Genomic DNA, 8,748 nt, shown 5'->3' on the forward strand with positions numbered 1-8,748 from the left:
CGTTTAATCGTAAAAAATCTCTTTGATTTAATAAATTATCAATTTATTTATTAATTAATACCTTTTTAAATTAATAAAATGACATAGTCCCAACATTATTAATTTATAGAAATCTTATTGTACATCAAATTTGTAAAAATCGAGATATATTTCATGAAATAATATCAAATTCATATTTAAAAGATAAAAAAACAGACTAAATTAAAAAATTTAAGATGTAATCCATTATTAACCAATAATTGACGACAATAAATTTTGATCAAATTCAAAAGTTGAATTCACAAATTTATGTTTATCTAAAATAAAATTCGATCAACAAAAATAAATATTTATAAATCAAAAGTGAGTATCGAAACGTAGGAAGACATGAAAACATTTGCCAACCGTGAAGGCTCCTCTAAGGGGGTGTTTGGTTTAAGGATTGTGGGATTCTCATGGGATGGAAATCCCACATTCCCATGTTTGGTTGGCCGGGAATATCATTCCCGGTAATGTTTTATTACCAATAGTAGATTTTTAGGGTATATTACCGGGAATGTCATTACCTCCCATTTCCTTAGGTATTGTAACATTACCGGCATTTTGGACTAAAATGCCCTTAAATTTTTATTTTTATTCAAAAATATCATTATTCAGTCATTGAATAATAAAAATTCTACGAATGCTAAATTACAAATTTATTCTTAAATTATTTTAGATTTACAAAAAAAAGTATATAATTAAAATTTTATATGAAGTTCATGGGTTAAAAAAAATTTACCCTTTCATTAAACCTTTTTTATATTTTTAATTTTGTAAAAAAAATTATATAAATATTATGAATTTAATTTTTTTTTAAAAATATATAAATATTTTACAATTTGTAATATTATACAAATATATAATAAGGATAATTTGGTCAAATATACATTTCAATAATCTTTTATTCCTTTAACAAACACGGTAATCTTACATTCCTGCTAAACCAACAAAACACAAAATACAACATTCTCAATAATCTTATTCTCTGATAATATTTTATTCCCAAAGATAATTTTACATTCCGTGAACCAAACGCACCCTAAACACTCTTCCTCATAAACTCATTCCTGGGCAAAGCGCAACTCTTTTCCCCCTCTCTCTCTCTCTCTCTCCTCCTCTTTTTATTTGTTATAAGTTTTTTTTTTTTTGTATGTATACTTTCCTTTGAAAAGAAGAAAAGAAGTGCACATTTCTACAGGTTAGAGAGAGACAAAAGTAGTAGTAATATTATTATCCAAATCCAGATCCCAATCCCAATCCCAAGAAACCAAGTATCGAGGAGATGGAGGAAGCTGGTGGTGATGGAGCATTTGAATTACTTGGGCCATTGGAGGAGGATGGCCTTTGGTTTAGCAGGAGGGATTCGGCAACGTTTCTCCTCTACTGGAAGAGGAGACGGCGGAGGCGGGGACAATTCCGATGACAATACCAAAAACGATACTACTACTAACAGGAATAGAAGCAAAGGCAAAGCCAAAACCAAAGGCACTGCCACTTCTGCTCTCACTCGTAAGATCAAAGCCGAGATTAATTGCCCGCGCTGCTCCAATCACAATTACTTTAATTTCAGTCTTCCACCTGCTTCATTAGATTCATCTGAAAGTAATTCCAGCAACGGCAAATCCACCGTTAATTTCTGCCCCACTTGTAGAACCGCCTACCACTTTCGCCCCCACCGTATATACCCTCTCCAGGGCACCTTCTTGGAGATTAAATCCAATTCCAAAACCGCTTCTCCTCCTCGCAACAGCGTTAGGACATCGTTTTGGTACAATCATAGATCCGATAATTCTCCGCCAACGCCACCACCTCCTGGGAATGGCCTCACTGTTCAAACTCCGCCTGGGCCGCCCTTTCTTCCCGGAGTTAATTTCCTAAGAGCTGATGGGCCCAAAGAAGGCCACGTTAATGGGAATGTCGCATGGTTGGGCGGGGCCAAGTTGGGGAAGGATTTACCTACGCCGAGAGAGATTTGCAAAGGCCTTGACAAGTTCGTTATTGGTCAGCACAAGGCGAAGAAGGTACGTAATTTTTTGAACTTATAACCAACTAAATAAATAAAATCCAAATCCTCATATATTGCTATAAATCCATTATCGCAGGTACTGTCAGTTGCCGTTTATAACCATTATAAAAGAATATATCATGCCTCCTTTGAGAAAGGGTTAGTTTCCATGTTCGTTATGAAATTTTGAATCTGATTTTTATTTTAGTAGTTCAATTGTATTCCATACGGTAAACTGATTTACAATAGAGTCATTAGAAAACTTGGGTCACGGATTTGAATGCTAGGTCAGGAGTAGAAGACGCAAGTTTAGAAGCACTTGGCAACAATGAAAATGTGGAGTTAGAAAAAAGCAATGTGCTCTTGGTCGGACCAACTGGCTCCGGTATGCACTCTTTCCTATTCTTAGGTTCCTAGTTGGATGCATGAAATTCCTTAATTGGATTACCTTCCTTATACATGTACATATCCTACAACAGGAAAGACTTTATTGGCAAAAACTCTGGCTCGCTTCGTCAATGTCCCTTTTGTCATTGCTGATGCAACATCTTTGACACAGGCAAGTCCATTGTCCACTTTAATCTTTGAAAATTGCGTTAAAATACATATTTTGGAACTTGTGAAACCCTTTAGCCTTGAGCAATGCAAGGGAAGCTGACTCTTTCTGATCCTTTATTTACCACTGTATTCTCCCCAAGGCTCGAATATATTCCTTAATTATCATGTGTATAGTTATCATGGTTGCAACTTTCAACAATCAGATTGAGCTTGTTGAAGTATCTTCTCTGATGACTTGAGTTTTTGGTATCTTCCTAGCCATAACAAAACCTTACTGTCGAAAATAATTGGCCTTTTGCTAAAGACCTTTGAGGTCCTAGAAGTTATTTTACAACTTATTTTTTTGTCTTTATGATTAATCATAGGTATCTCTTTTCTTAGCTAAACATTCTTAACATTGGCTGTCCTATTTAATGAGGCAAATTCTTCATTTTTGCAGGCTGGTTATGTTGGCGAAGATGTTGAATCAATATTGTACAAACTACTCACGGTATTAACTTTGTTCTTTGCATCATAGGACTTATAGGTAGATTCCCATTATCATCTCTTTTAGTTGGACTCAAAATATCTTTAGCAAGTAGTATGATGAGGGAGTGGGAAGACAAATTTCTAGTTCCAGGCATTTGCTTCAACCAATGAGACTTTGATACCTCCATTTATAACCAAAGCACACTGAATTTTCTTCTCTTCTATCTCTTTCCCCTAGTTGTTTTACATCACAACTTTTCTAATCGCTCAATGCCTTTTGAGTAAAATCAAACATGCTGGAACTAAAGAATAGTGAATGTGAACCAAAACTTTTGATGGCATTCCTTCAAGATTGTATAAGAAAAATGTTGGCAGAGAGAATACTAAGCAAAGAAGTTTGTACCTTGTGAATTTGATTGTACCTCTTCTAAATGTACAACAACATTCTAATGATCCTTGGCTCTAGGAACCAGTCAAAGTTTTAACCAGAAATCGCACCATGTGAGAAACTATATATATAGAGAAAAGATGGTATAATTAAGACAGAGATCAGAGACAGAACCAAGGCTTGAAAAAAAAAGCTCTTTTGGATCTATTACCCAATGGCAGTGGAGAAGCTTATAGCATTTTGAATAAATTTTCTATAATACAAATTTATTTTTGTTAGGCTTGATTGCTGTACTGAGATATAATTACATCTGTTTGCCTTAATGAGATGAACTACTTCCCTTTTCTTTTATCTCGATGTATTTTTCAGACTTTAATTTTACATTATAAGAGGGATAGTTATTTTCCAACTTATGATATATCCTTAACTCGTAAAAGAATACACACACAAGCTTGAAGAGAGAGTGGGGGCAACAGAGTGTGATCTAGGTTATGTATTTTGCATTATCTGCAGTCACATATATTTGCTTTGTGATGTACTTCTAGGTTGCTGAGTTCAATGTAGAAGCAGCTCAACAAGGAATAGTTTACATTGATGAAATTGACAAGATAACTAAAAAGGTTCTCCAGTTATCCTTTCTTTTTTAAAGTAAACTCAAATTGTTGGTTTTATGTTTTAATCTAGGATTTCTTTCGTACCTAAAATTTTCTCAATCGTTGAATTACTTTTGCAGGCTGAGCGCTTAAATGTTAGCAGAGATGTTTCAGGGGAGGGTGTTCAGCAAGCCTTGCTGAAAATGTTAGAGGGAACTGTGAGTTATTGTTGTTGTTTTCTTTTTTTTTAAATAAGTTCTTTGGTTGTAGATTGGTATATTGTTTTTATTAGTATATATATATATATATAATGCTGCAGCTGCCATCATGTTTATTATTATCTAATTTTAGAAATTTATGCTGGTTGCCTTGTTCACTTCCTGCAAAATTACTTTACAACAGAAGCACTTAAATGGTTGTCCTGTTTCTAAGCTTCTCCTCCTAATTCATTGGTATATAGTCTAATAATTATCTAGGGTTTGAGTGAACAACTGGGATAGTGGTTATAATTTCTGAGCAATATGTAGACAGATAAAATAATTATTTTCCTAAATAAATTAACAGAAAAACAATAATTTGAACACGACTATTAGCTGAGAACAATTGTTTGCTTTCATGGCACTGGGGCAGGATTAATTACGAAAGTAAATGTTCGGAAGAGGTTTAATCTGGAGAAGAGATAGTTTGAGATGAAGCCAAACTTTGTAACTATTGCTTTAAAACTTTAATGGACTGCTGTAGGCTATCAGGAATTGTAACTTATCAAATCTTTAGATTTTGGAAATCCTATAGACTATATTCATACACTGAAGTCCCGAACGTATAACCTTGTAATCTTTTCGGTAATGATATTGTACCTTTTTTCCTATAACTGAAAGGAAATGGGAAAATAACATAAAATTTAATCTTCTTTTTTTCTTGTTCATTTCCTTTTTCTGTCTACATCTTTGGTTGAGAGACCATTTATGTAGCGGACTGCGGATATGTATGAATTTTGTATAGAAATTTAGTTCAACTTAAGAACCTGTAATGTATCAAACTGGAAGAATTTAGGAATGAAATGTTTATATTTGGAAGTTGCGAAAAGTATATGTAACATGATATAATCTAAAAGTGTCAAATATTTGTTGCTTTGCCTCTCTTTTCCTATCTGATTTTGCATTAGACCTGTTTTGAGTTTTTGAGCAGCATCCTTTATGGCTGCCTCACAGTTGATAAATATTTCTTTGGACAGATTATAAATGTTCCGGAGAAGGGAGCAAGGAAGCATCCTTGGAGTGACAATATACAGGTATTCTTTTGATTTATCATGTCATTCACAACTAGGGATCTAAATAATATGCAGATAGATACAAAAGACATCATTTTCATCCATTATTTAGAAGGGTTAACTTTTGCAACTACGCTTAAATGGGTGTAAATAATATACACAGATAGAAACAAAAGACATCCTTTTCATTTGTAGTGGAGCGTTTGTTGATCTTGACAAAACAATTTCAGAGAGGTAAACTCTTACTAATACTTTACCAGAAAGAATTTATCTTCCATGTCATTCGTTCATGTTTATGGGCATTTAATTATTTGTTGGTATCAACCAGACAGCAAGATTCTTCGATAGGTTTTGGAGCACCTGTTCGTGCTAATATAAGGACTTCGTGGGTAACCAATGCTGCAGTGACATCGTCTTTGTTTGAATCAGTGAGAATAAACACTGTTTCCTACTTTCTTTCTAATGATAAGACAACAAAAATAACATGTATATCAAAGATCAGCAATTACATAAAGTTTCACTGAGATCTTTAAGACGCATTTGCATTTCAGGTTGAGAGTTCCGATCTTATTGCATATGGCCTCATACCAGAGTTCATAGGACGCTTTCCAATACTAGTTACTTTGTCAGCTTTAACTGAAGAGCAACTTCTGCAGGTAACATTTCATTTTGCTTTCGTAAATTGTCATCAAGTTAGAATGATCAAATTCAATGGATCTACATTAGGCAACTCCTTAATAAGTTCCTTTTGTATTACTAATTGTTGAGAAAAAAATTGATGCAGTTGCTTACATAACCAAAAAATGCTCTTGGAAAGCAGTACAAGAAGTTATTTAGCATGAACAATGTAAGTCGACTCTGCCTGTTCAAATTCTCTATTCTCTTACCATCTTTATTTAACTATGTTGCTTGGATTCTTCATTTTTCTTCAAGTACCCCCGTGTCTGAGACATGGATATGGGGATAACCTCCAAGGGTCCTCCAAACATGGAAAAACTATTTCATAAATATCATGTTAATTTGAATCAGATCGCTTACTTTCACATCATTTCACTAATTTCAGGTGAAGCTACATTTTACACCTAAAGCGTTGAGACTAATTGCTAAGAAGGCGATGGCTAAGAATACAGGTGCCAGGGGTTTAAGAGCTATAATGGAAAGCATTCTCACTGAAGCGATGTATGAGGTATTTGCCATTTGGGGTCCCTATGTTTTGAATGATGTTCAAACAAGCATGAGTTTGCTATAGGCTATGTTACTTGAACTCTGGTGTGAATGTCATACGGGTATGTATCAAAAATGGGCATGATTAGACATTTCTATGTTTCCCATGTATTTGGAGAATCCTTAAAAATCATCTCATATCCAATGTGTTTGACACATACTTAAAGAAGAAAAAGAGCCAAGCAACATGGGGCATAGATATATCCTTTTGAAATCAAAAGTTTCATGTAGTGAAGCATTTGATGCTTGCATGTTTCAGATTCCAGATGCAAGGACTGGACAAAATAGAGTAGATGCTGTTGTGATTGACGAGGAATCAGTGGGTTCCAAAGATACCCCTGGATGTGGAGGGAAGATTCTTCGTGGAGATGGTGCTTTGGAGCATTACTTTGCGAAAGCCAAGTTGAAGGATTCTATTGTAAGTTTTAGCCTGTATAGCATCTACCTCTTTTGATCATATATCAGTACGCCTATTCATTTATGATATAATAAGATTTAACTCCATTGATTCCTTTTAGACAATCGGTAAGGAGCTCAATACCTTGCGGAGTCTTATAAGGAAACTAGGTGCTAAGAAGCTTCCCCCCAAAACCCTTCTTGGGTTCTAAATCAGCTCGATTCGAGGATAGTCTACTCGATACCATGGGTGTTAGATCAATAATAATTATATTGACTTCTAAGATGCTCTTATGGTAGATTATCGATGTGGAAGAAAGCATTGTTACCAGATGAACAAAAATAATTTCATATAGTAAGTCCCGACATAATTTGCCTATTTTCTTCAGCATCAAGTCATATAAAGATCAGTGTATACATTATAACAACATTACTTGGTAAACATGATTTTGCTTGTACTTGTTTTCAGGAAAACCATCCAATGGTCGAAGGACAGTAGGCGGAAGGAGAATCGGAGGTTTCATCTAGAGCCATGAGCTTGTAGGAATTTCCCCACCGAAGCTGTTGCTGTAATGTGGTAACAGTATTTGTTATTTGTAAAAGTAACATTCATTCATTGGACCATTTATCTTGTATAACAACAGAAATTTGGGTGCCATAGTTGAATAGAAAGATACAAGAGAAGGAAAAGAAAAATAAAATTGTAGCTTCTTAGTGAAAAAGCTGCATCCTGTGTAAAATTTTTACTTTGTTCAAGTTCACATTGGAATTGCTCAACGTAGGAGTTGATCCCACGACCACAAGGATAAGAGCCTTGCGCTCTACCAACTGAGTTGGACGGGCAATTCATTGTAATTTATTGTAAGATTTCCATTAATTGAATATCACGTGTATGTTGAAATGTAGTTCTAGCCATTTGCCAATATAGTTTTTTTTTTTAAATAATGTACCAAGATATATACTTTACTTGTATGCTTATAAATATGTAGTTCACAATATTTTGATGACACTAGGTACTGAGTTATGCAAGCGAACTGATTGGTAGAAACAATTTCAGATAAATCAGGTGATATTGTAAAAGCATGTTCATTCGCTTGAGTTGCAATATTAGCAACTCAGGAAGTTTGTTATGGTTTGTGGTTAAGTTTCTGTAGATACTAAATTTGTCCGGGGTTATGTCGGAACAAACTCGAAGCAATGGCAACTTAACCCGACCCCAAACCAGTTGAAAGCCCAACTCCAACCCACCTGACTACTCTCTGGAAAACAAGGATAGTTATGGGGGTTAACAAATATTATCGGGAGTTAACCAAGATAATTGGGGTCCATGATTTTAAACAGATAAAGAAACTATAAATGGGGTGAGGGTCGGTTTTTATTGGAATTAACCGCCATAGGAAAAGGAAGGGATTAACCACTGGAAACTATCTGGAGAGGGGTGGACACACATAAAAATAGGAGAAAACAGAGATCATAGAGAGAGAAAAGGGAGGAATCATCACAGATTACAAAAAAAAGGGGAACGATCACAAGTTACAGAGACAAAGAAAAACCAGAGAAGAATTAATCGAGAGAACGAGGGAGAGATATTAGCCGAGGGAGATATCAGCCATCACGAGAGGACGACCAGGAGATAATCGGATTAACTATTAGCAATTTCGTAGTGTAAAGAGAATACGAAAGAAAATCATAGTGTAATCCTGCAATTCCAAAAACAGAGAAAGGAATAAAGGTACATTTTTTCGAGGATTTTTTCTCCAATTTCTTTATTTTCCAGTTTGTTTTTATACGTGTGTGATTGTTTTTAAAATTAAAGTTTGAAAGG

General features: G+C 34.7%; 1 pseudogene; it reads left to right on the forward strand.

Moving 5' to 3' along the window:
• The first annotated feature begins 1,223 nt into the window (after window positions 1-1,223).
• LOC120149866 lies at window positions 1,224-7,705 on the forward strand (annotated as a pseudogene).
• The last annotated feature ends 1,043 nt before the right edge of the window (window positions 7,706-8,748 follow it).

The sequence above is a fragment of the Hibiscus syriacus genome, unplaced genomic scaffold (genome assembly GCF_006381635.1).
Source record: "Hibiscus syriacus cultivar Baekdansim isolate YM2019G1 unplaced genomic scaffold, ASM638163v2 tig00111011_pilon, whole genome shotgun sequence".
Taxonomy (NCBI): domain Eukaryota; kingdom Viridiplantae; phylum Streptophyta; class Magnoliopsida; order Malvales; family Malvaceae; genus Hibiscus; species Hibiscus syriacus.